Genomic DNA, 7,853 nt, shown 5'->3' on the forward strand with positions numbered 1-7,853 from the left:
TCCCTTGAAATAGACCCTAGAGACACATTTCAACGTTTGGGATTAATGAGGGCAATTTTTTATTTTAAAATAAATATATTTTATTTCCATATTCTTGATCCTGTTGGAATTGGATGCAATAGTCTTATGTCACGTCCTCCCAGCAACCAGCAGCTTGGTTCTAAACAAAAGAAAATCGGCACTCATTATTCTTCATGCTGGCTAGAACTTTTTCACATGTCGTGTGATCAGAATGATTAAAAGTCAAAACATTATCAGATTTATAATGTTTTTCTCCTCTGGATAGACTTTTATGCTCGTCGGAGAAGTATTTCATAAGGGCGGTGATGGAGATAATGGCGTCCGCCATTGTTCCGATAGTTTAGAACCAGTTACCATGCGTCATAACGAGGGAAGTGACGTCACGACTGTTGAAGCCTATTATCGGGGACCGAAGAGAGTTAACTTTTTATTTTCTAAAATCAATGATCAATTCTTTTGTTTCAGCAACATTTGACTCTAAATAGCTATTATCATACACACACACAGACATACACACACACACACACACACACACACACACCAGTTTACAAAACTAGTTATTTCTACCTATTCGATATTCAAGCTTGGAGATCTGTGGTGGGTGCCCTGTGCTCCATACGGAATTCAAAGAAAATATTAAATAAGTAAGAATCTTTTCCTATGCATTAGCGATTTATGTTTTTAAAACCCATCATGGTTGCTGAGCAGATCGAAGTCCGATTGTAAGCATAATGATATTTATGATAATCGTCTTAAAACTTTGTTATTAAATTAAAGTTAAATTAAATTCACTTTATTCGCCCCATGGCGGAAATTTTTCTCTAGAGTCTATTCCAATGGAAGACTGGAATAACCCAGTCGTGAGCCGCAGTGCAGCGCCGCAAATTGAGCGAGGGCGAGTTGACTTACTCAAGGTCACACAGCGCAGCGACTTTTCAATTTCAGTAAAAGTGTATGCTTCCATTAAAGAGAGATATAGTATTGCCCATAAAACCTATATTTTCTAAAATCCAGCCAACTTGATTCGGTGCATAGTGACTTTGGGAGGACTATGGACTCATTTTAAAGGGGTTTCTTGATCTACGAGTAATGTTCATTAGTTACACTAGTTGGTGGCTCAATGCATCTGTTGTTAAAGGGAAGGATTACATCTTAGTATTGTTTAATTCAATAACAACAAGTCTCCTGGCTACGTATAGATAAGTCCTTGAATCGCTCTATTCATTTCTTGGTTGTAATAGAGGTCTATTCATTAAAACCGATGACATCTCTGCTACATACCGGAAACAAAATGATTATTCGGCCGTACAACACTTTTACTGAGTATCTATACTGCCTAAGAGAGGGCTTTCACAATGAAAGGAATAAGGGAGAATGAAAAAGATATATTCGGCTACCATTTAAAATCTATATTAAAAAAATAGAGTAGGATTTATTCTTCTTACATGTACGTATTTTATAAGTTGTTTACATGCGATTTGATTGGTTTTACGGTCTCTTTACCGATCATTTTTATGATTTTTACTGAAACGCCACACCAATTCACACAGTTAAACTTGAAACTCAAACTTAAAAGCAATAGTAACATGCTATTTCAAATAATTTTGTTGAGCAAAAAAAAACCCCAAAAAAACAAACTTTTTAATTTTTTTCTTCAAATTTTAGGATTGCTAAAACTAATTTGAATAGAAAACTGTTGTTTGTATCGTAACAATAAATGTGACAATGTTCCTACAGTTGGTACGGAGAGGGTTAAAGATGTCCCAATCATTGGACTAAGCCGACGAGCACTTATTTCCAGGTCTGATAACCCACTTCCTTATAGGCTCATTGTTGTAATGGAAATCTAAAAAAAAGGCAAAATATTATCCATTACAACAATGTTATACTTGGCCCATAAGCGGGTTCTGATGTAAGACCTGCATATATGAACACGTCGGACTAAGCGCTTGCAGCCACGTTATTAAGTTCTTAACACATATAAGTGCTTGATGAGGCTCTGAGTTTTCTTTGACCCGTGTAAGATAAAGAACTGAACAACTGAATAGACCTTCTGATTACCGGTCAGAAGGTCTGAGGTTCCATCTGCAGTCGAGGTTGACTGATTTTTTTGGGATGGTCTTTTTCTTGTATTTTTCTTTCTTGCGTTGTCTAGTACACACTTGTTCAGTTCTAGATCTGATACCTGTGCCCTTCTCCTTAATTTCTTAATGTGATATTTTCAAAACAAAAATTAATTAAATGGAGCAACTTAAATGTCTTCTTCCTCTCGTGTTCAATGTATGTGTTGTCTGAAGCAAGCGCGGGTTCACAGCGTAAAGCGCGTACCCTTGTGAAGAATATAGGTATTAAAATTGCCCCAAGTTATCGAGAGCCTCTGTGGTGTAATGGTAGAACGACTGACCGGTAATCAGAAAGTCTGAGGTTCGATCCCCAGTCGAGGTCGAATGATATTTTGAGATGTTGTTTTTTTCTTGTATTTTTCTTTCTTGCTTTGTCTGGGACATTTCAGACACACTTGTTCAGTTCTTTGTTTTCTTTGACCACTGGCTGTCCCTCCACGAAGAAATCGCCAGGAGCAAGACTGAAAAACATTGTAAATGAAGTCAAGCACAGACGATGGAAATGGCAGGGCCATGTTCTCCCAATGAAAAACCCCAGACTGCTTTACACAGAACTAAGATGATCCCCACCTGGAAACAGGAAGAGAGGAAGACCATTGGGCACCTGGAGGAGGGCAGTTGAAGAGGAGATAAAAGAGATTGAAAAGACATAGAATGAGCTGATCTGACTGACCCAGGACAGAGATTCCTGGAGGAACTTTGTTGGCGCCTTATGTTCCACCAAGGAACCAGCAGGATAAGTAAGTAAGTAAGTAAGTAAGTAAGTAAGTAAGTAAGTAAGTAAGTAAGTAAGTAAGTAAGTGAGTGAGTGAGTAAGTAAGTAAGTAAGTAAGAAGTAAGTAAGTAAGTAAGTAAGTAAGTAAGTAAGGTAAGTGAGTAAGTAGTAATGAGTAAGTAAGTAAGAGTAAGTAAGGGGAGTAAATAAGTAAGTAAGAAGTATTAAGGAGTTGTATACTAGTAGTGAGTAAGAATAAGTAATTAAGTAAGTAAGTACAGTAAGTAAGCTCGAATGACTTGATAAAGTAAGTGAGAAGTAAATAAGTGAGTAGTAGTAGTGGAAGTACTTAGTGAGGAAGTAACTAAGATAATAGGTAATAGGAACTCTAAGTAAGTGAGTAAGTAAGTAAGTAAGTAAGTAAGTAAGTAAGTAAGTGTCCATCCTCCACTACTAGTACAGCTAGACTAGTAAAGGCTCCTTGAGCTAAAGTTTTTTTAATATAGCGCAATATCCACTAAATGTGTTCTAAGCGCTGTACAAGGAGTCTATGGCCAACAGCAACACGTAACATGCAGAACGAGACACGACGCCGGTAAGGGGATGTTACAATATTATTTTCAGACAGAGACGACGCTATTAACGGCCAGGTGATCACTTTACTCCTGAGTACGGTGAGAGAATATGAGTAAAGACCCTTTTCCAAGGACTCAACTATGCGCGGAGAAAGGCTCGAACCCAGGACCTTCCGATCCAAAAGGGAGTGTTATGCCACAAGACCACATAGCCCCACATATCCTTCTTTGTGCAGCTGTCGGGTAGGTTGGCATATTCTTGTACTCCTCTTCTTAACCTGCCCAGGACGGGATCAAAACCTAATGGACAACTATGTGTTCTTATGAGGACACTCGCTTTCGAATCGGAAGGTCTCAGGTTCGAGCCTTGCTCAGCGCATAGTTGAGTCCTTCGAAAAGGCTCTTATTCAAATTTTCTCACCGTATCCAGGTGTAAAATGGGTACCGTTAACAGCGATGTCTGCTTCGGGAAAAAATATGATATCGCCTAACAGACGTTATGTCCCGTTCTACATTCGACGTGTTGCTGTTGGTCAGGAACTCTTTGTAAAGGACTTTGAGTACATTTAGTAGATATTGCGCTGTATAAAAACAGTTTTATAAAAATGCCTAACGCACGGACGTTGGTTTGAGTGGATTTCAGTTCAATCCGAATTTAGTCTTGGAAGCGAGTGGACGTGTGTATGCGTGTGTGTGTGTGTGTGTGTGTGTGTTTGTGTTTGTGTATTTGTGAGTAAGACCGGTTGATGTTGTTTGAAATGCATTTTTGTGTTTTAATATTGGTAAGCATGTCGTCAGTGGTGTAAGTATCGTACCGTAATAAAGGAGTATTTGTTTTAAATCCTTTTAGATATTCCTTTTGTTTAATTGAGGATCATACCCTTCTTAGCCACTCTATAATCCTTGGTGTGCATTCATACGGAAGTTGTACGATCAAACCGATTCACCTTTTGCTATCTCAATTTCTCTTCTTTCCTTCTTGGCTCCTATTTCAACATTGTGAGCCTTGGGTCTTTTAACTCTGGGTCCTTCTTTTTTATGTTACCGGCCGCATATGTCTTCTGTCTTATGACGCAGTGGTTTTATTGAACCTCTCTTTATAACAACCCTTAACACCCAAGTTTGATAATTTTTCCTAAACGAGAGTTTTAATGATTGACTGATTTTCTAGAAGGTCGAGTTTTCTGCCCAAAATGTTAATAGCGTGTATTTTTATAGAACAAGGCAGCATTTCAAATACAAAACTATGGTAGTGTAAATTGTGGTAGAAACAATTACAATTTCACTTGATTTCATATGGAAGTGTAAATTGTGGTAGAAACAATTACAGTGTAAATTGTGGTAGAAACAATTACAATTTCACTTGTTTTCATATGGCAGTGTAAATTGTGGTAGAAGCAATTACAATTTCACTTGTTTTCATATGGCAGTGTAGATTGGTAGAAACATACATTTCACTTGTTTTCATATGGCAGTGTAAATTGTGGTAGAAACAATTACAATTTCACTTGTTTTCATATGGCAGTGTAAATTGTGGTAGAAACAATTGCAGTGTAAATTATGGTAAAAACAATTACAATTTCACTTGTTTTCATATTGCAGTGTAAATTGTGGTAGAAACAATTACAGTGTAAATTGTGGTAAAAACAATTACAATTTCACTTGTTTTCATATGGTAGTGTAAATTGTGATAAAAACAATTACAATTTCACTTGTTTTCATATGGCAGTGTAAATTGTGGTAGAAGCAATTACAATTTCACTTGTTTTCATATGGCAGTGTAGATTGTGGTAGAAACAATTACAATTTCACTTGTTTTCATATTGCAGTGTAAATTGTGGTAGAAACAATTACAATTTCACTTGTTTTCATCAGCTTTCTATGTCTCCCGATAGGTCAGGTGGCAGATCACTCGTGTCACACGCAAAGGCTTATATATCGATCCCGGATCAAATTGATTTGTTTATATTTATGACCAATATTGTCGCTGCAACAGATATATATATATATAATATATATATATAATATATATATATATATATATATAGCAGACATATTTTGTCTTTTTACTAGTTGCTATATATACGTATCATTGTAAACTGGGGACACAGTGCTCTCCTGAAGTTTCTATAATTTAATGATTCATAGTAAAATTATTTTTAAAAAGTTTTTTCTCACAACAAGGGTTTATAGCTATTGGATGATTTAGAAATATACCACTATTTGCTTTCTAATACTTTTTTATGCTTTAAAAATGTATGTAATATTTGTAATACAAACGTTCCTCTCTGCGTGAAGTATGGAATTCTATGATCACGTAAATGAAGTATTATCCATAAAAGATACCGTTGAAGGAGAGAAACGTCTAAAGGTGGGGAAAGCAAAAATACGAGAACTAAGTTTAGCACAGTTTCACAAACGCTTCAGACATATGGTGAAACTTATATGAGTTTGTAATCACTAATAAAAGATACAATCTCTGTAGGTTTTCCTGTGTGTACTGGAACATTAACCTCATCAGCACGAAAAGGAATTGGATTCAATAGTCTGATGTCACGTCCGCCCAGCAACTAGCAGCTGGATAGGGAATGGGACTTTTAAGTCTTCATACTGGCTAGAACTTTTTCACATGTCATGTGATCAGAATGTATAAAAGTCAAAACATGATCAGATTATAATGTTTTCTCCTCTGGATACACTTGTATGCTCGTCGGAGAACAGAACAATTTCATAAGGGCGTCCACCATTGTTCCGATAGTTTAGAACCAGTTACTAAGTTGCTATGCGTCATTACGAGTTAAGTGGCGTCACGACTGTTGAAGTCTATTGGTCCATTTTATGAGACAAGGAGGCCATTCAAAGACTCTTAGAGGTAGCATAGTCGTATTGAAGACAAATGAGGATCTCAGAATAAACGGATTTAAATAAACTTGGATCACCTCTTCTTTTGTGATACATTTTTTAGTATTGCTCTTACGAAATAAAATTTCGATAAAAAATGAAAGGAAACATTTCAGCACATTCTTAAGTAGATCATCTAAGCATTTGATCGATGCGTGTAGCAAATGACAACAAAATTAAGGTTTTCTAAAAGTGGATTTTAAAATCGGACTAAAATTGATCTTTGATCTTATTTCTTAGTCCTCTAAGATACACATCGGGTCATCAGGATTCCAGAGGCTCGTTACTAGGATATTATCTTATGATTGCCAAGAAAAATGGCCTCCATTGTTAGGAGATTGAGAGTTTCGCCTCTGAAGAAAAACACTGTGGAAAAGATTGGTAGTGATAGAGACAAAAATTGCCATACTTATATTGTCATTTGCAAAGAAAAACTATTTTAAAATTACATAGTAAAGGACTACGTTTTGTGTATGTGTGTGTGTGTGTGTTTGTGTGTGTGTGTGTGTGTGTGTGGTCACTAAATAAAGATATAAACTAAAACAAAAAAGCCATGAAAGCAAAAACAAAACATAAAAAAACAAAACAATAGGACCCAACTCCGATCAAGAGTTGGCGAGTGGCCATGAGAATGTACATGCCTGAAACTGAAGCAAGTTCTCTGTAGAAAATGAAACACGACGATTTATTATTTTGCTATTGTCTGTGGCTGAAAATCTATAAGAATTGTGTTGTTTAACTGAAACACATTTTCACACTAAATGTGCTCAAAGCGCTTTGCAAGGGGTCCTTGGCCAACAGCAACATTTAACATTTAGGACGGGACATGACGCCTGTTAGACGATGTTACAATTTTTTTCGGACAGAGACAACGCTGTAACCGGCCAGGTACTCATTATACACCTGAGTACGGTGAGAGAATGTGAGTAAAGAGTCTTTTCCGAGGACTCAACTATGCGCCTAGCGAGACTTGAACCCAGGACCTTCCGATCCGAAAGCGAGTGTCATAGCACTAGATACCTTATGTGTGTGTTGATTGATTGTCAAGAAAAATACGAATGGACATTCATTCTGCCGATCACATGACGTGATTCATGCAAACGGAAATCCTGAGCATTTATGTCGCTAATAATCCTCTAAACGTGCTCAACTCACTTTACAAGGGGTCCCTAGTCAACAGCAACACTTACCATGTAGGCCGAGGGATAACACTCGCCTAGGACGGAGACAACGCTGTTAACGGCCAGGTACTCATTTTACACCTGAGTATGGTGAGTTAAGGCTTTTTTTTCAAGGAATTATGTGCTGCTCAGAGGTGGACTTCACACAAGACCTTTCTATAGGGAATGAGATTAGCGGAAGAGTAGCGTCCCTTGATTGGACGTCACCCATAGTCTGTGACGTCACCGGCGGAAAAGTTATTAGAGAGAGAACGTCATGTTGGTGGTGCGCATGCGTCTCTCGTCCTCGCTTCCGCGTCCAATCAAGGGACGCTACTATTCCGCTAATCCCATTCCC

Source organism: Berghia stephanieae, chromosome 4 (assembly GCF_034508935.2).
Source record: "Berghia stephanieae isolate SIO BIC M18660-M18661 chromosome 4, UCSD_Bste_1.3, whole genome shotgun sequence".
Classification (NCBI taxonomy): Eukaryota; Metazoa; Mollusca; class Gastropoda; order Nudibranchia; family Aeolidiidae; genus Berghia; species Berghia stephanieae.